Source organism: Phodopus roborovskii, unplaced genomic scaffold (genome assembly GCF_943737965.1).
Source record: "Phodopus roborovskii unplaced genomic scaffold, PHOROB, whole genome shotgun sequence".
In the NCBI taxonomy this organism is placed as follows: domain Eukaryota; kingdom Metazoa; phylum Chordata; class Mammalia; order Rodentia; family Cricetidae; genus Phodopus; species Phodopus roborovskii.
In genome coordinates, this window is record NW_026126525.1 from 6,674,093 (window position 1) to 6,695,358 (window position 21,266).

The window sequence follows — 21,266 nt, forward strand, 5'->3', positions numbered from 1 at the left end:
TCTAGTATTTTTTTTCAGTGTGTGTAGTTTTCACAGTAGAGGTCTTTGTTCTCTTTGTTTAAGTTTATTTTGAGTAGTTTCTTTTGTAAATGGGATTGTTTTATTGAAACTGTTCTCAGCCTATTCATTATTAAGTTCTAAAAAACTTACTTGCTATTGTATGCTGATCTTTTAACTTTAATTTAGTGTCATTGGTGTTTTTGCCTGCGTGCATGTCTGTGTGAGGGTGTCAGATTACCTGGGGTTACAGACAGGTGTGAGCTGCCATGTGGATGCTGAGAATTGAACCCGGGTCCACTGAGCCATCTCTCCAACCCCCATATGTTGATATTTTGATGAAAGCACTTATCAGATGTAAAAGTTTTATGGCCTTTCTCTAGTCTTTTAATATATCAGACATAGGGTTTTAGATGAGACAGGGCTTTGAAACCAAATGCATAGATTAGCTGGGACCAAGAGATTATGCTTCACATAATCAAGTCTTTCTAAATTCCTTGTACCACTTCACCATGTATTTGTTGATGTTTTCTTCACTATGATCAAATACCTGAAGAAATGATTTAGTGAAGTGTTCATTCTAACTCACAGTCAGTCATGGCAGGGAAGGCCTGGCTGTTCCCATTGACCTACTTCTTGCAGTACCTATCTCCCCAAACAACATCATCGGTTGGATATACATTGTTTAAACACATCCTTCTAGGGTGCATTTCACATTCAATCATTTCTGCCCTGGTCCCCATAGGCTAATTTCCACCTCTTGATGCAAATGCATTCAGTTCCACCAGTGTTCAAAACCTCCATGTTTCTTCTTGAGACTCAAATCAATTGCTTAACTGTAAATCCCAAAGCAAAGCAAAACAAAAAAGTTACATACTTCCAGCATGCAGTGGTACAGGATAAACATTTTTATTACAAAAAGGAAGAACAAGGAGGGATGGACCCTCACCATGGCAGGCTGCTATAGTTCTGACCTGGATCAGACAACATGCATGTTCTTGCAGAGTGTCCTGGATATAGAGAATTCGGGCACCCTGAGGTGATGCTGGGATGTTCAGACTAATGCACAGAGAATTCCACTTCAAACAGCATCAGCCAAGAGGCAGGGTAATTCCCACTGGGGGAGGAGGGAAGACAACTGCCAGTCTCATGGCACTAGCTCAGTTGTCAGATTGGCTCATGTTCAAACCCATGGGCAACCTGGAGGAACAGACATCCCGGACTCTGCTGGAGGACATTCTACTAAACTGCCCCAGAACCTTCTTTCATGATGCTAGACTCAGTGCTGAAGCCAGTGCAAGTACCAGAGATGGTTGGGTCCTCCAGACGCGAGAGCAGCCCAGAAGGAACCCAGGAGCTGCAACTTCCTGAACTGGAGCCCACCGCAATCCCGCCTCCAGGTCTAGTGGCCACTGGCAAAGGAAAGCGAAGGCTGAGATTGCCAGTGTTTCAGCTGCAAGTGAACCAGGCATTACCTCTCTCCCAAGGCCACGTGGGAATGCTCATTTCCCTCGTTGGCCAGCTCATCCCACCTCAGCTTTGTCCCGCCTCTTCAGCCACTCAGTGAGGAGACATGGCCTGGCTCGCAGAGGTACCATACACCAAGCCGTAGATGTAGGTACTCTTTTGCAGGATCTGGAGGACGATTCCTTGGTCTCAGCTCTCCCTGTTGCTACCCTGCCACAGGTTTACTGTTGGAACACACCCAGCCTTCCTCGCAGCTCTGGGTTGAGTGCTCCCTCAGTGTGTATCACTCTCTGGTGGGCCCTTCTCACACTGGGATTGAAGGAACTCAAAGAGTCGGGTCACAGGGCACAACTGGGACTGGGCTGCAGAGCCACAGAGCAGAATGAGCTTTGGTACTGCTCCTTTACTCCTCTCAGACTATAGCCTCAGCCTCTAGAATTAAGAGAAGCCATCTGGGGAGGCTGTTGAGGCCAAGGAACGAGAAGGATCTTCAGGGCGTGAGGATATTTCTGGCAGGCCAACAAGTTTAGAATTAGCCTCCAGCATCTGCGACTTACTCCAGGCAGAGAAGCCACATAGTTTCTTGAGCCGCCCCCATGAGCTGCAGTTGTAGTATCGTCTCCATAACCTCTGGAGTTGGTGCCAGCCAGGCTTCCATCCAGGACCCGAACTCGGGTCCTAGGCACCACTACAAGACCTCTACAAGGCTGGAGGGAGCCACTGTCTGAAGCCCCTTATCTCTGCCTCTTGAGGTGGTGAAGTGCCTAGACAAGTATTTCCAGCACCTGTACAACGACCTGGAGGTATTTGCTGGTCATGCTGGCCATGAGACGGTGTAACCAGAGGACTTGGAGCTGCTGATGCCACAGCAGAAACTAGTCACTGATCAAGTCCCCCTGTGTGTGCTTGTGGAGTGGTACCTGCCCGCTTGTGGAGTGGTACCTGAGCAGCTACTCATCCCCTGTGCATTCGCTGTTCCCATAGTGGTCAAGCCTTAACGCTTGCTCTCTCGGTACCTTGGATACATTAAACCCACATAGTTGTAAAGTCCCCTTCCCATCTCCCAGCATCAAAAAAGTCTCAAAATGAGTAAAAACAAAACAAAAATAAATAATCAAACAAAATATAAACAAAAAGGAAGAATTTGAGAATAACAAGGAATGGCCAGACTAACACAAAATCAAAATCCGGCACAACAAACAGGAAACTGTAGCTCCATGCTTGGCATCTGGAGCTTCTGATGGTATCAACTGTGGGCTGGGGTAAGCCTGTTCTTCAACTCTCTGACTTGCTCCTCTCTCATGGGCCTCCTCAGTTTACTATCTTCAGCTTTCCTTGGCAAATCTTTGGAATCACTAATACCCAGGAGTCTCCATTACAACCTAGACATTGTCTTCATAGATTTATGCATAGCCAACTCAAGAAATCAATTTAGAGATCCTGATGTAGCTTCAGAAGCTTTCTTGAACCTTGGTGCCATCCTCTAAGACCCCTTCCTCCTGCATTTTCCATGTCTACAAAACTAATACCACATGGATGATGCCAAGTTCTATTGCTATCTTGAGATACAGTCCAGCCCCCTGGGACTACAGTAGTCTCTGTGTGCATTCAGCTGAACCATTGAGCATGCTGGGTGGAGGAGGGTACCATGGAGGGTCCCTGTTTAAGGGATCACTTTTCGAATGAATTTGCATTGTTCCATCTCCCACATCTCCATGGGCCCAGTCTTGCCCTACAGGAATCTTCTTGATTTTCCCACTGTGAAGTCTGGGTGTTCTCCTTAATGATGCTAATCACACCAACAGTTATAGCCATGCCATTGGCCTATTCTCAGTGTTAACTGGCTGTAACCTCCCCTTTTCTCCCAACATTTTTTTTTTTTAAATCTTTCTGATCTTGCGTTCTGTAAGTCTGGATGGAAGTAAGTAATAATCACCATAGAACCTGGATATTATTCCATCTTGAAATTTCCCCCACCAAACAACTTAGTGGATTTAGCTTAGCTCACATTTTTTGGATATGGGCAAATGCAGCCACCTTCTTGGCCAGTCTAGCACACAAATGAATTCTAGCTCTGTTCCACGAGGTCTTACCCTGCTCTGAAACCTCATAATCACAACCTCTACTGTAAACATTTGTGTTGGAATTCTGGCCTTTTAATATCATTTTATGACCCCCTCTCCAGACCACAGCTCCAAACACCTCAACCTTCTTCCTGCAAACTAGGTCTGTCACCAGCTTTCTGTATTATTTACTTTCCTTGTCAATGTGACCAAATACCTGATGGAAACATGTACGGAAGGAAAAATTTGGTCAGGCTTACAAATCAGGGATCCAATCCTTTCGGGCAAGAAAGTCACAGTGGCAGGCAGGTCCATGGTGGCAGGAATATGTGGAGTCAGATTGCCTGTCAGGAAGCAGAGACCAAACAGGAGTGGAACTAGGCTGTAAACCTCGGGTCCCGTTCCCATCAGCCTACTTCCTCCATCTAGTCTCCACTTCTCAAAACAGAGTCACTGCCTAGGGACTCATGTTCAGGGACAAGTGTTCAGACAGATGACCTATGGGGACATCTCCCACTGAAACTGGAGAACACCCCACTTGGAAATCAGTTCTGATCTGGGATTGGATGAGATTGTTTTTAGTTGTATCCACATTTGAACCAAACGTTAAAATTGAAGGAGTGTATCCATGGATGTTAGGGGACTCGACACGGAGTCAGGTTTCCTGTATTTTTGTCTCTGTCCCATTATTCTGAAGATAGCATTTTCATGACCCTCTTTTACTTAGTAGGCAGCGCTCACTGTCATCGTCATCTTATTATTATCATCTGTATCATATATTATGTTGCCTATCAATTGCATTATCCTTCCAAGTATTGTCATACGGTATACCACTAAATCATCAAGATGATTTATTCTTCCTGCCTTACCAAACTTAGAAAATTTATGGTGTAATTTTTGGGAGACAAAGGGATTGCAAAATGTGTATGTGGTGGTTCACATTTGCATATTCAGCATTGGGCAGGTTGAGATAGGAAGAGTGTCACAAATCCAAGGCCAGCCAAGGCGAAGGAGTGAGATTCTTTCTTAAAAAAAAAAAAAGTAGAATTTAAGCACTGACTAGATGTTTAATAACTAATTGTTTAGAAAATAATTATATCTATATAAGCCAATTCTTTAGAAAAATGCTGAAATATATGTAGATGAAATTACAGGTCTTGATTATCTTCAAAACAACAAAGAGAGGGCAGTATAGGGTTGCAAACATAGCAACACTGGCCACAAGTTATTAGTTATTGGAGCCAGTATATGGGAGTATGTAGGAGTTTAAGATATTCCTAGCTAGGCAGTGGTGGTGCATGCCTTTAATCCCAGCACTGAGGAGGCAGAGGCAGGTGGATCTCTGTGAGTTCAAGGCCACCCTCATCTACAGAGTGAGTTCCAGGACAGCCAGGGCTACACAGAGTACCCATATCTTGAAAAGCAAGCAAGCAAACAAACAAAGACATTTCTGTCTATGTTTTGATTGTTTTAAAATATTTCATAATAAAATGTTTAAAAATTATAGAAAGCATTCATTTTCCTTTAATAAACCAGTTGTACTAAACTGGAAATGGTTGTGAAAATGATAGAGGTATAAAATGAAATTTTAGAGGCAGGCTCCAATAGAAGAAATCTAGTGTTCCCACCCACTGTAGGTATGTTGCCAGCATTTAGACTTATATAGTTAAAAAAAGATGATGTCTTGTTCTGTGTGATGGAAAAATGTAGTACGGTTTTTTGACTTTGTGGTATTTGTGTTCTGTGTTCTGAGAAGTGTTTTCCGTGTATGTGACATGTGTGTGTGTGCATCTGGACTCACACACAGCCTTTGATTACACTGGCTGATCATGATGCTTCATATGTGAGCTATTTCCATTGTAGTTTATGCATACACACTGTGCTGGATTTTTTTTTAGTGCCAATGAGACAATAACTCATTGGCATTAAGTGACATTCCTCTGGAATTATTCAGCCTTACACAAGGAAATGAGAGAGGTCATAGGATTACACCAAATCCTGTATCCCTTTTCTTCTTGGCCTGTATACACTCATTATACTTGAGAGACAGATGAATGAAGCCATGGGTACCTTAGTCTTTAAAGCTTTATTACAATTTAGAAGCATTAAAAAAAAAAAAGAAAGAAAAAGAAAATGGAAAAAATCTTATCAAAGGCTGGAAATGATCATCATATTGAATAGCTGAATTTTCCACTTAATGACAATGACGAATAAAGATAGGCATTGTAAAATATGAATTCATTACTGTATCACTCAGAATCCTCAATTCTAAAGAAGTGAACAGGGCTTTTAAAGGACTCTGTCAGAATACTGAATTGACAGTTGGGCATATCCCTGGAGAAGATGAAATAGGTCCAAGACCATCTAATTCTTTTTAAACTATGCCCATAGCCTAGTGCTAACTTGGAATTTCAAGGCTGCCCTTGTTGCTGTGTTACTGTCTTGTTTTCTGGCCTTCAAAATATGGATGGACCCAAGATAAGGCCAGAGAGCACAGAGCTTCAGGAAATTCAGACACTGCCATTTCTCCTTGCATCCCATACCTCTACTCCCCAAGCATCCTCTTTTAAGATGCAGGGTTCAACATTTGACATACAGTTCTTGAACTCCATGGAAAGATAAGCCCCCCACCCTGGTTTCTGAGATTGTATCTGTTGTGTACAGCAATCCAGTCCCCTTTAGACCAGTGCTTGAAGGACAGCTATGGGTCATTTTCACAGATGCTTGCTGGGAACTTGGGGTAGAATCATTTCTCCTTTAGGGAGGCCACAGGATAGATGCCTGCTCTTCTTGATAGGTTTGTGATGTTAGAGCCCAAACTACCACAGCTAACACAGAGTAGACACATGGACAGAGTATTGAAGAGAAATGAGCCTGAACTCCATCACTACTTTTCTAGATATGAGCTAATAAATTTTCTAAATTGTTTCCTAAATAAGGCAGGCTGTTTCTTGTGGCAAAATTTGTTCTTCCTGGCATAGAAATAGGTCCCCTTTGAGCCCAAGTGGCTCCTAACTGTGTGGGCTTTGCCCAGTGTCTGGTTTAGGTCCCTTGGACAGTGACATCCACAGAGCGTGAGAAGGAAGCCCTCCCTGTGGGAGAGGAGTGTAGTTTTAGTTCCATAAGCAATAAAGAGGAAGCACATTTGTGTGAACATAAGCAATAATTTGACAGGTATTTGGGAATGGAATAGGTTATCTTGTCGGGAGCACACACCCTCTCATGGGAAACGTGAACGGGAGTGGAAAGGTCTAGTGAGGCAGTGCACACTGTCAGATGAAGAGACTGAGGTGATCAAGTGACAAGAAGCCAGCGGTGCTCAGAGTTGTCATCTCTCTCTCTGACTTCCTATAAAGTGTGAGCTTGGGTTGAGCAAAAGTGTTGCAGGATGCAAGGGGACTTCCGCCTCAGTGGCAATAGAAACAACAACTGTGGGGACAGTGAATGCTCAGGCACAACCTTGAGTGAAGGATTTTTCTCAAAAGTAGGGAAAGAGGAGGGAAGGGGAAAGGATGGAGTGAGAGACGGAGAGAGGGACGGAGCAAGGGAAGGGGAGAGGAAGAGAGGGAAAGAGAGATTAGTTTGTTCTCAAGTAGAGGAAGGAATATGCTTTTATTCTGGGTAATTTTCCACTAGTCATCAGGATGGCACTTACAAATGTTTGAAATTTATTCTTTGAGATTTTCATATGTGTATACAACCCCAACTCCCCTTTGACTCCTCCAAGAGGCCCTCCTATTGCTGCATTTGCCTCTAACTTCATCACACACACACACACACACACACACGTGCACACATGCACACTCACACATACATACAGGCACACACACACATGCACACGCGCACATGTGTGTGAGTGCTCACACACACACACACACACATACACTATAACCCACTGAGTCTAATTAGAGCTGCCCATATGCACATGGATGTAGGGCCACCCACTGGAACATGGACAATTACCAAGGGCCATAGCCCTGAAAAAATTCTGGCGCTCCCTTTTACAGTAGCCTTCAAAAGCCAATAGCTTTTCAAGGAGGTTAGCATTTTGAAAAGCCTTACATCATGTTTTGAGAAAGTTTTTCTTTGCTTTCTTTCCCTCTGTAGGATACGGATCAGTGGCTGGTGGGTCTTAAGGGTCATTATGACACTGTCTTGACTGGTGGTTTTTCCCCTCTGAGGAGAGTAGGACATGCAGCAGAGACAAGGAAGGACACGTTCCACACTGTTGACAGGGAAAGAGAGCACACTGTTACTTTTATAGAATATGAATTAGGGGTCTGGATGTGTTTTGTCCCTGTGAGAGTCCCTGTCCTGCTTTAGAAGGAGTGACATTTTATTCTGTGGAGGCTCCAAGTGAATGTGCCACAAATCCCCATCACGTCCACGAAATGTTATTGATAATCCCTCTAGGAGACAGTGCCTCAGTATCAAGTCAGTTTTGTGGCCTTGAACCGAGGCAGTTGACAGCATCTTATGGTAAGAATACAAGGGCACAAAGTCCTATGGTGTCACCAACATTTGTATCAAAAGGCTGTGAAAGACAATCAATGTTTTGCTTCGGTAGTGAAAAATCCAAACCCCAGCAGATGATTAGAGATGAGCATTTTATTTTCAAACACTAGAAACAGAACCCCCTCCCCCACCCCTTACAGTCTGGACCAGTCATCCTCTATGTTTCTGCAGTTGAGGGTCTGACAGTGACTCTGCTGTTTAGAACCAAAAGTAATCTTTCCACTCAGGTCTCGTCTTCCAATGCATCAGTGAACCCTTTCCCCATCATTTAGTGTAAGTTCAGTTGCACACGCTTGATGCTTCATCTTCCCTTTCCCTGGATTGTATTTTTCTCCTCAGAGGATTGTATTACTTTGGCTCCTCAGAGCCAAAGTCTTGGAGGTTTGTATGTGAGTCTAAATATGGGAGGTGTTCTCAAGAAGTCCAGCAGGGATATGGGAGTGAACTGGGCAAGCGTCTTGGGCAGTGTCTCTTGAGGAAATGAATCAAGTGTGTGTGTGTGTGTGTGTGTGTGTGTGTGTGTGTGTGTGTGTGTGTGTTTGAATGACAGATACAGGTTTATCCACTGGCTGGATATCCTAACACTGGCTATCTTAATGTTGAAAAGGAGAAGAAACCAGCAGTTGGCCAACCCTGTAGGTGAGGCCTCAGCCTTCTTGGGTTGTCAACAGGTGTCACTCCAGCATGCTGGAACATTAATAAAGCACGTTTGCTGATTACATACATGACTGGTGGTCTTTTATGGGGACTTCTTATGGATCATAACACATATCAGATATTTATATTATTCATAAAAGTATCAAACTTACAGTTATGAAGTAGCAACAAAATGATTTTATGGTTGAGGCCACCACAATGTGAGGACCTGTATTAAAAGGTCACAGTGTTAGGGAGGTTGAGAAGCACTGGGATAGCGGTATTATTATTATTATTAGTTGCTTTGGCTATGTGATATCTTTTTTTATTCCATATAAACCTTTTGGTATCTAAAATGTTTATGTGAGGGTGAAGTTGTAGTTTTGATTGGAATTGTTTCAAGTCTGTAGATTGTTTTTGGTAGATTGGCCATATTTTTACAATATTAATTTTACCCATCCAGGAGCATGGGAGGCCTTTTCATCTCCTATATTTCTTTCTTTAGTGCTTTAAAGTTTTATTTTGAAGGTCTTTCACTTCCTTGGTTAAGTTTATTCCAAGATGTTTTGCTTCTGAGACTAGTGTGAATGGGATTTCCCCCAACACCCTGATTTCTGCCCCTGTGTGTCATTGACATCTAGGAAGGCTGACCATTTTCATGTTGTTGTATTCTGCCACTTTGCTAAAAGTGTTTATCAGTTCCAGGAGTGATCTGGTGTAGTTATTAGGTTATTTGATGCATAGAATCATATCATATGCAAATAAGGATACTTAATTTCTTTTCCTGTTTGTTTCTTTTTCTTCCTTTTTCTGTCTTCTTATTGAATTGCTCTAGCCTATCCTTCAAACACTATGGTCAGGAATACCACAGGTTTTCCAGACAATACAGGTATAGCAATTCCCCTTGGCTGCCTGGAGGATAAGACCCCATTGCTGGGGACACCACACACCTTGGATGCAGCTTCCTTGGAACTGACCTGGAGCTCCCTCCCTTCACTGGCCTGTAAGGGGATCTGCTCTCCTCAGTTCTGACCAGATGTGGACCCTGCAAATGATAATGCCAACCAGCCAGGCCAGAGGTGCCCGCTGGTGCAGGAGTTGGCACGTCTGCTCTGGGGGCCACAGCTGATCTCTGATTGGCTTTGAGGCCCATTCCACAGGAGCCTAGTACTGTGAACTTGGCTAAAAAAGAAAAGAAAAAAACAAAACAAACAGCAACAAAAAACCCAAAACAAACAAACAAAAAACCAAACAGTCCCATGACTGAGGTTTTAGGCCCTGGGAGGGAACTTAGTATTTATTGTTCTTGAGCTGAACTGACACAGCTCCAGCATCAAACCACAGGTCTAAACATTCATGTTTGTGCCCAAAGATAAGTGCTGTTCTCATCCTTAATCAGGAAGTTTCTTGCAGGGAACAGTGGTAAATGCAGACTGCACAAGATGCTTAGCCCTCAACAGAACATTGATACGACCCTTCCTCAGGCTTGGGGAACATTGCAGAAGAGGGAAGAGAAGGAATGTAGGGCTTGGGAAGAAGAGCAGGACTGCAAAATTATACCTGCAGGCATGGAACAGCCCCTGCAACATGTCATGACAGCCATGGGTGCCTGCAGTGGGCCTGCACAAGATTGGACTGGCAACCAACAACTAATCATAGGTTGGAAAGGGACTCAGGGGGTCCTAGCCTCCCTTTGTTGAACTATTGGCAAGTGATGGTTTATGGGGGAAGGGTTTATGGGGGAAGGGACAGTTATTGTCTTTAGTTGTGAACCAAATGGGGAACCCACTAGGCTTTAGTGGAGACTTCTAGTCCTGTGGCCACAAAGATGGCCCTGATTAAAATCAGTGGCTCACAAGACAAAACTGAAAGGTGTACATGTGGGAAAGGGGCCTGTGGAGAGGATGATGATGACAGGGATAGAAGTGAGACGAAGGAGCATAGGGGGAGAGTAAACAATAAAATAAGGTAGTATATATATATATCTATATCTATCTATCTATCTATCATCTATCTATCATCTATCTATTTATCATCTATCATCTATCTATCTATCTATCTATCATCTATCTATGTATCTATATATATCATATATATACATACATATGATATTGTCAAGAACAAGTTTAATCATTGAAAACATTCCTGAAAATTATTTATCATATTATGAAGAACCTTATGCAATGCCAGTGAGAGGATTAAATGTGGTTGGGAGGTCTGTGACTCAGTCAGTGAAGGTTTACTATGAGCATCTGTGTTGGAAACTAGTATTGATGGGTCCCTTATGTCTCAGAAATGATGTCCAACTGTGGATCATCCAGACTGTTAGTCCATATGACCATTGCCTTGGTGTTTCCATTGCTAGAAATCACAAACAATAGGGTCACATACAAGCAAGTGCACAAACCACGTGATTGTGCAAACAAAAAGAAACATGTAGAGACAAAGGATTTATAGTGAGTTAAAAATGAGAGAAAACAAGCAGTACAGCTCTTATCTCTGAGCTCTCTGATGTAGTATAAAGGCTCAAATATAACAATGAGTTCTTGCCACTATTATGAGGTGACATGGTCTTGGGCATGGTGTATGGTGTACTCCTATGTTTCCAATCGCTGATTGTTTAGATGGAAGTTCTAGGTGGAGTCCAGAACTGCCTCTGAAAATCCATAGCAATTCAATTTGGTTTTAATGATTTTGGAAATAAAATGACAGATATTGCTCATATTTTCACTTTATAATCATGTCTTTTTGAGTGAATGTGGCTCCTGGTCTCTATCTCTTGTCTGTCTGTCTTTCCATCCACCTGCCTGTCATCCTTTAGTAACACATGAGCCTAACTTTACCTACTCATGTCACACATTCTCCCTTTGCTTACTCTCTCTCTTAATTTTACTGTAAAGTTTATTTATTCCTTTGGCTTCCAAGCTCATTGGCAGAAGATCAACATTAATTCAGTTGAACATTTAAGGCTTCTATAATATCCTTGAAAAAAATAAACACAATAGCTTACATTTTATTTGAAAAAATAACTAAAAATGACCAGTTAGCATTTTTTCCAGACATATAATTAGAGTATAGGCTGGGTTTCTCGATAAACACAGAGCTGATGACATGCAACCTTGGGTAGACTGTCACTGTCCTGTCTGCCTCTTCACTTCCTTTGTTTACTTATGCGAAAGATCATCGGGTGAAAGCCATGCTATTTTCACATCAGTTCAGGCCTCTGGGAATGCACAGGAGTTTGCTGTGCTTGCTAAACAGGTCACTGTTTCTTTTCTTTCACTCTAAGTAGTGATTTACCCATCACATGCTCAATATTGGAAAAGCATGGGGCGTTACTATATTTCCATACATTTTGGTTCCTTTGTGTTAGCATTACAGTCTACTTATCTGTTAGACTATATACATTTTTAGTTGTCTCAGGGAAGGAGAATATAGTATTAACTACATGCCATGCTTTAGATTATTTTCTAGATTATTATTGGAATATGTTCTTTATGTGATCTTGTCTGTTAGAATTCTGTTTTGCCAGCAGCAAATATTCCATCTGATGAAGAATTATTTGTTGTGTATATGTGCTTCTATCATTGTGTATTTTCTTGCAAATCTGCTTTCAAGAAAATCCATATTCACTGGTGTGCAATTTCATTAGCATAAAGACTATTGATATAATAATTTTATTGTAGCTTAATGGCTTTAACTACCTTTGTTTTCTGGTGCCAATAAGAAATTTATTCTTCAGTAGGATAATACTCTACATGGTAACAAGATTTCAAAGAAGAAAACAGAGCACTGGACTTATAACAGCAGAAAAATCTCATTCCCCCCAGTGGGAATACATCAGTGGTTCTCAATCTGTGGGTAGCAACCCCTTTGACAAGCCTCTGTTTCCAAAATATTTACATTCTAATTCATAACAATAACAAAATTACAGTTATGAAGTAGCAATGAAAATAATTTTATGGTTGGGGGTCACTATAACATGAGGTCATAGCACTAGGAAGGACGAGAAGTACTGGTCAGTCAGGAAGGTTATATATTGAAATGTATGCAATCTGTTTGCTTCTTTTCTATGTGAGTGTGCATTCCTACATGGTATGTTTTATGTAACTTTCCATTCTTAAGTGGAGTCTGAATTCTGTTATCTCATGTGTCTTAGGGTTTCTATTGCTGTTTTGTCAGGTTTAAGCTAGATTTCTTGCTTTACTCTCAGATGAGCAAAATATACAAAAGCTAGAACTTTCCAGATGTCTTGATTATCTGGAAAATTACTGATTTAGACCATACCACATAAAATAATTCTCAAGCCCCAAGGGATAAACAACTATCTTAACTTAGAAATTTTGGCTGATTTTTCATGTGACAACTGGAAATGTCAGAGAATCATTCTCCAACTGAATTACAAAGACTGTTTTGTTTTGAATTAGACTTTGATTTATATGTTTGAAGGTGTCTGACTCTAGCACCTGGTGTTGTTCTCTTCCAGATACATCTGCTGGGATTTGGCTATAGGACTATCCTCACTCCCATGTTTTCAGCCCATAACAATCTAAGGAGTGATGCCTTAACAAAAAAAAATTCATCTGTATTTATGCATACATGTGTGTCTATGAGTGAATGCCATGTATGTGCAGGTGTCCCAGAGGCCAGAGAAGGGTGTTGGACCTGGAGTTTCAGGTGGTTGTGAGCTCCTTGGTGTGGGTGCTGGGAACTAAATGTGGGTCTTCTGGAAAAGTAGGAAATATTTTTAACTGCCAAGCCCTCTCCTCAGACCACAGGAGTGATGCTCTAACTTGTAGATTCTTTAAGTTTAGTCCTTTTAATTTCTAAATCAACCTTTATTCAGTTCTGGATAAGCTGATTATACTGGATAACTTTGGTTGTCATTGGCTGAATCTGGAATCAGCTAAAAAATAAATTGCTAGGCACATCTGTGAGGGGTTATCTAGCTGAAGGCTAGCCTCTGGGCACAGCTGTGAGGGACTGTCTAGGTGGAGGCTAGCTTCTGGGCATGCCTGTGAGGGATTGTCTTGAGTGTGTTAATGAAGGTGAGAAGGCCCACCCACTGCTGGTAGGACCATTCTCTGGTGTTGATTCTGGACTGTCAAGGATGGAGAGAATGACATCACTACAGGCAATCATTGCTGTCTTCTGACTGTAGATGGACGCCCAGCTGCTTCAAGCTGCTTCTACCTTGGCTTCTTGAACTTGAGTTGAAATAAGCCCATCTACCTTGAAGTTGCTTTTGTCAGGGCATTGTATCATAGAAATTAATTAAGACAGTGGGCTTTTTAGGGGTGGGCACAGTTTTGCTGGTGCTATTTGGGTTTTCTAGGGGTGGGCACAGTTTTGCTGGTGCTGGGGGGGTGGGCTTCGACTCCTAAGGAAATGGCCACAGGATTTCTGGTTCTGGGGGTGGTCTTCAACTGCCGAGGTGGGCACAGGGTTGCTGGTGCAGCCGTAGTTCTATGTCTGTTGTGCTTGGAACAATATTTGGGTACATGCAAAGTTGTGTGTTGGAGGTATATGTGTTTTAGTATGCAGAGTGCCCTGTCAAGATGATAGTTTCCTTATGTGCTGATTGCTCCCAACACTGGAGGCTGCTTCCAAGATATCCATGTTTCTGGGTACTACCATAAGTTAGAAGGAATCTGGATGTTCAGAAATGACAGAGAGCCCTAACTCTCCTCTGCTTTCTAAATCCTTGTCCTGAATTTTATACTTGTGATGGTTCCTGAGTAACCAGGGCCCCAACTGGAGAGGACCTAGATTCTATACTCATTAGTAGATCTTTGTCCATTGCTCAGTTCTGAGCAACAGATAACATGAGCTTTCCTGTTATGAAGGACGTTTAGCATTGTTCCATGGGATATATAAAACCACAAGGTAAAACTGATGTAGCATCTCAAGAGCAAGCTACTGTTTCAGATATTTCTACTGTGCAGATGAGGACTAGTGGTGACTGCCAGCAATGGAATGTTTCTGGAAACATGTTTAATGCCTCAACTTCAGAGGGTGTAGAAGTTGGTAGGTTGGCCAGGCACTTTCCCCTTTCCACATAGCATTTCCACCTGGGTCCCAGGACCACTTTACAGGGTGGCTCCAAAGACCAAGAGAAGGCATTTGGGCGAAGGCCTGTTGTGACTGTGCATGTGAGACCTCTGCCGGTGCCATGCTTGTGAATGTTTCTTGCCCCAAAGAAGTCACACAGCCTGGCCTGGAGTCAGTGTGGAGACAGTCGAAGGCTGCACACGTGGCTTGCTGTGGGCCACTGATGAAATTAATCACCAAATGTGTGCTGACTTTAATGATGAGATCACTTTCGGAATCATTTTGTCTCACGTGGCCAGGGTTAACTTGTTCTGGTCAAGGTACTTCCTTAAGAACTGACTTAATCCCCAGCTATTAGGTTCTCTTTTGGGTATTTGGAGTTGCTCACAGCTGAATGTAGTGATAGTCAGCAACTGTCAATGCCTGTACCAGGTGCAGGAAAGTAAATCTCAAACTCAATTCTGCTACTCATATAAAGTATCATTCCTACATTCAGGCACAAAACCATCACCTAACGTCTCTGTGTGTTCAGAGTATTAGCCGTCCCTAAGACAGAAGATTCCAGGGCTCAACAGAGCACTGTACCCAGCTCTGGCAAGCCTGCTGGGTAGCTGGGAAGGTTTTACCCAGCTTCCACTTTCCACTGTTACTCATTTTCCCCATGAGAACCTCACTTTCTCAACTAAGAACACAATAATTCCACCAATAAAAACCCATTAGAAATACAGGGTTTAAGAAATCTTTGTCACTGAAAGAAAGAAACAGTGGCCGAGGATCATTTTGTCTCGTCTTGTGACTCATCCTTCTGCTATGGTTTTCTCCTTAGAATAGCATCTTCTTAGGAAATTGTGACTGGAACAGACATACACTGTACTGAGGAATATTGGAGTGGAAGGGTGCAGACCACACATTTCAAAGTCACAGTTACATAGGACAAATGAGTTCCTAGGATCTTTTTTATAGCCTGGTGATGGCAATCAATAAAAATATATTACATACTTGAAAATTGCTGAGAGTAGATCCGGTTCTCTTGTCAGAAAAAAAAAAAAAAAAAAAAAAAAAAAAAAAGAAATAAACAAGGTATTGGATAAGTTTCAATGTGTACATACTACAAAATATCACACTGCATCCTGTAAGCATATAGAATTTTCAGTTAAAACTTAGTAAAGATGGAGGAGAAAGTTCAAACACCAGCCTCTATTTAAGAGTTCATTGGTGGAAAAATTTGAAGAGCAAGCATAATAGTATGGGAAATTAGAATTCTAAGGATTATGTGTTGTGGCTTTATTGCTTCTAAAAATAACCCAGAACATTGGGAAGCACCCTAGTTCACAGGCAATTATTTACAAATGCCCTATATATTCATGTACTTACAAAAGCTTTTATATATATATATGTGCATAATACAAAAGATATTGTACTTTTAATCATTTAGTTTCAAACATACACAGAATTAGAAGTTTGGCTCACCACCCAAGTTCAGTGACAATTAACTCATGACCAACTCTACCTCTCCTTGCCACCTCCCTTCCTGTTCTTTATTCTGTATACATTGTTTTAAAGTAACTCCTAGTGTGTCAGCCTCCCACAACTGTGACAACTACCTGAAATACTGCAAAGGAAAGCAGATTTATCTTGTCTCCTGATTTCTGAAATTTCAGTCTGTGGTCATTTGGATCCATTCTTTTGGGTATGTGGTGTGACAGAACTGTTGTGACAGGTATTAACTGACAGGACAGGGTTGCTCATGTCACTGTGTCTGAGAAGGGCCAGAGGATAAGCTATCATCCCTGAGCTCATCCCCTCAGTGACCTACTACTCCCTTCAGTGAGGCCATATCTCCTAATAGTATTTTCAGATGTGAATTCATCAATAGACTAACCCATTGATTAGTTCATAATTTAATCACTTCTCAATGAACTAGATGTCATCAACATATGATCCTTTTGGCAGACATTGCATATCCAAATTGTAACATCTAGATAGCAAGTAATTTCATATGTAAATATTTCAGTATATGGTTCTAAGTATAGATAAGGATTTCCCCACTACCCACTAAAAGCAGTAACTTCAATATATTGTCACTATTCAAAGTTCTCTGGATCATAAATATATACCTACAAGTTTATTCAAGACTCAAGCAAAATCCAAACAAGGATTCAAGCAATATTACATTTGGATGATTTATATCTTGGGTCCTATATTCCTACAGACTGGTAAATCCATAGCAGAGTTTCAACCCTGGTGTCATTAACAATTCAGGTGGGTAGATTTTGTTGTGAGTGTCCTGTGTATTAGCAATAGCCCTGGCCTCTACCTACTGGGTGTTAGCCCTTTCCCCCAGTTTGACAACTAAAAATGTCTCCAGACATTGCCTAATGCACTCTGGGGACAAAATTGCCTCATTTAGATACTGATGTAATTGGTTGATACTGTTCATGTTTAATTATTTTTTGGTAAGAATCTTTTGTAGTTGATGTCATATTTTCATTCCCATTGAAATTCCATGTACTGTTTTCTTTCTGGAGCCAGCATAAGTGGGAGCCAGCATAATTTCATGCTCACCCCATTTGTTATTAATACATGGAGAAGCTATTGAATTTTATGGTGATTTTCTACCCTGTGACTTTACTCAAAGTGCTCATCAGTTCTGAAACTTTTTTGGTGGAGTCTGTGAGTTCTTTTGACTATAATATCATGTCCTCTGAATAGGGATAATTCTACTTCATCCTTTCCTTTCTGTGTTCTCCTCTCTCTCTGTCTCTCTCTCTCTCTCATCCTATTGCTCTAGTTAAGACTTCAGGTACTGTAATGAATGAGTGGGAGAAAGTAGACGTCCTGTCTCATTTTGAGATTTTATAGGAAATTCTCTCATTTTTTTCCCATTTAGATAATATTGGCTATGTGTTGTCACATATAGCCAATGTCACACATTCTGTATGTTTTTAACTTCTTTGGAGCTTTTATCATGAAGTATGTTAAACTCATGATGAATATTTTTTATTGACTTTCCTTATTTATATGCCATTTAATTTTATTTTTCTTGTACTGATCATTTTATGTCTAGTGATATATCAATTACTAATTATTTTATATTATAAATCAATATGTTTCAAAAATAATACCATTATTGTTGTTAACAATTGGTTATTGAATTGAGTATAGAATTTTGCTATAGCTATTTTTATTCTTAGAATATATATCTTTGGAGATGAAGAATAGGAGGTCTATTGTTTTGTTTATTGGCTATTATCTACATAAAAAGGAAAGGTTTTTACTCCAATACAGTAAAGTTATATACAATAAGAACAATTTCAGGTAAAAATTACATTCAGTGTCCAGTCCATCTATATTTGGCAAATTCGGAGAAAATACTCTGTTATTTATCCTATTTTGGTGAGTCCAAAGGTTTATACTTAAACTACTTTCTATCATAACTTGCATTACCAACCTAATACTATCTTTTTAGACCTTAAGACATTTTTTTAGATAAACAACTTAAGCTTTTATATCTCTCAGCCTTATAAACTTTATATCTTTTTTGTAAGTTTTTTTTTCTGATTTTGGTAACAAAGAAAATGGCATAGCTAACTAGTCTTCACCTCCCATTAAGGACCCAAGAAGGATAAAATATTACTTGAGTGAATAGTTAAGTGCAAAGCAAGCAACTTCTACAACTATAAAAATGACAGGCTGGCTGCCTGGATGTTCACACAAGGTTCTTCTGTGACATTGGAACATCTATCTTTGGCCTACAGGCCTAGACTATATGGCTGACTTCTCTGTGAAGCAGGAACTTTGAAAGAATGACTTACCTAATCTTGGCAAAATTTGGCAGTTGCCTTCTTTTGTGTCCTACTTGTCCAATTTGAATTGCATACTGTCAGCAGTTGAGGTAAGGGAAGTTTCTTGTCAAATAGCTAGCTTTGCCATATTTAAAGCAAACTCGACATGGAGGTTCTTTGATGCCCATCATCTTCTGTGAAGTAGATTGATGCAGTGTATCTCACTGTTGTTAAAAGCCTTATGTTATTAAAACATCTTAAATGCCTTATTCTGTAGATCTAAGTGTTAGAAGACCATCTATGTATCTAAAATATATTTCTGATTGTCCTTGAAAATATACCTAACATGACTAAAAGTTTGATTGTTATAGATGGCTAACTACTAACCTGCTTTTTAAAAATTATCCTGAACAGTTTGTAATAATAGCTTTCAAGGACTAGAACTTTATATTACATTTTAAATGATCTGCATAGGTACAATATCTTAGACAAGAATAGAAACATATATACAGTATATTGTAACAAAATACCTTAAATTTGTACCAGTATACAAAAATCCATACCAATGAAAAATATTTGAGACTAGTAGTTGCTTTTTAGTAGATTTAATAATCTACCTTTTAACCCTATCATTCCTATACTCCATTTGATTCACTAGATAGGAGATAAAGGAAGGTAGAGGAAAGAAAGGAATCCCTTAATCCAACGTCCTTTGTTTAGTTTCCTCCCTGACCGTGACCAATAACAACTTGCAACTAACACTCCTAAACAATGACTAACATCCACACCCCACCTAATGACTTACACCCACCCACCCCACCTATTGGGAATGTAGGCATTTTGTTTTTAAAGTTACTTCCTGTTGTCTGGGGGTGACAGTATCTTTAGGGAACAAAGAAAAAACTGGGATAATGGTCAAGTCCTGGGAGACCTAGCTGTATCATTTGTTGTCCAGTGTCTGTGTGATGGGAAGGTGCAAGGCTTATCTGAAGTCCTGGCTGGAGTAGTCTGTGTGGTTGGACCATCTTAACTAACAGCTTTGAAGGTGTTTGTCAGCTTAGTGGTGTTACCACAATCCAGGTGGATCCATTGTTGCAGGGCCCCATCTTGTTCTTAGAGGCCTCAAAGGTTACTAGAAATGGGTACTATTCTCTGCAGAAAATGTAAACAGTTAAAATGTCATATAAGGCAGATCTACTAAGTGTTATAGGACCACAGTCTATTAAGTACATTCAGAGTACACAAACTTTGTTCCTAGTAACCTGTTTCAGACTCAAACCTGAAAACAGGTACAGGTAACTAGATGAAGCTTATTTCTAAAGTTAGTTAGCACTCTGTATGACTACTAATATCCTGACAGAAAGTTTATACATATACACAAGAATCTTATAGATTTTGAGATCTTAAATTTTAAAGAGTCAAAATAAAACCAATGGATTTGAGTTTAGTTTCAATAGGATAGTCCATTATTTTTGTTTTCTTTTGTCCCATACCAAGTGGCTCTTCTGACAGGAGACAGAGATTTTGGATTTTCAAGCATGCTTAGGTTTAGAGAAGGAAAGAGCCATGCTTGCACTCCAAAGCCAGCTTTTATTTTGATTGAATTGGGAACACAAAAAGACCATTTGCTCTTTATGTTTGTAGAGCACAGCAAAAACAAGCATTCGGGAAGATTTATGAAACTCTACTCTGCTGGAGGTGTGTCGTATCATTAGGCCATTTAATTCTTTTTCTTGGGACATTTTCTGTTTATGATTCATCCATCTTCTTCAGACATCTCATTTGTCCAGTGGACTTTAAAATCCTTAGTTGGATGCAATTATTCTAGAAAGACAAAAACAAAACCCCACTCTAAACCCTAACTTTGGGGAGTTCCTTTTTTGGCAGATTATATCTTTCTTAATGCAAAATGATCTTTGGCAATAGAAAAAGTATTATTTTTAATAAAATAGCTTTATATCTGATCAAATGAGAGGCATTTGTTAGTCCATTAAGTTAGTTTGGATTGAGTGATCAAGCTGTTCGATGAACTATAACCTCTCTTAATAGAGAGGACTCTCCTGTTTGAATCTAATCTCTATCAGTCTTGATGGTATCTATAGATTTTCTTCTCTTGTGGAAACAAAGGAAAAACCTCTTCCCCAAAGTAACACATGTCCTGGTTTCCATCCTGAGTTCAACGCATCTTTAAAATGTACAGGCTAATTTAATTTAGCAGTTTTTTCTACTATCAAATGTCTCTTCACAGCTAGTGTATCTTTCTCATTAGCATTTAAGAAATTTAAAGTTAACAAAGCACTGTGTAATCTATCTTTGGGGGTCTTAATTACCCCTTTCTGCTTATTAAGCATATCTTTTAAAGTGCAATTATATTTTCCTTTTTTAAGATTTATTTATTTATTATCTATACAAGGTTCTATCCGCATGTATGCCTGTACACTAAAAGAGGGCATCAGATTTCATTACAGATGGATGTGAGCCACATTGTAGTTGTTGGGAATTGAACTCATGACGTCTGGAAGAACAACCAGTGTTCTTAACCTCTGAGCCATCTCTCCATCCCCACAGTTAGATCTTTTTGTAACTGCTTATCCTGTAGAATTGTCTGGTATACCTATAATATACTTTATATTGTAATATGCAAATAATGTTCATTTTACTAGAGACATGCTTGAGCATCCTCAGCCTTCATTTGTACAGGCATCTCCATGATGGCCATAATTTCTAACATGTAATTACAGAATCAGCCTTT

General features: G+C 40.4%; 1 pseudogene; it reads left to right on the forward strand.

Moving 5' to 3' along the window:
- The first annotated feature begins 1,188 nt into the window (after positions 1–1,188).
- The window catches only part of LOC127232426 (centromere protein T-like), an 83,701-nt pseudogene continuing 63,623 nt past the window's right edge, over positions 1,189–21,266 (forward strand).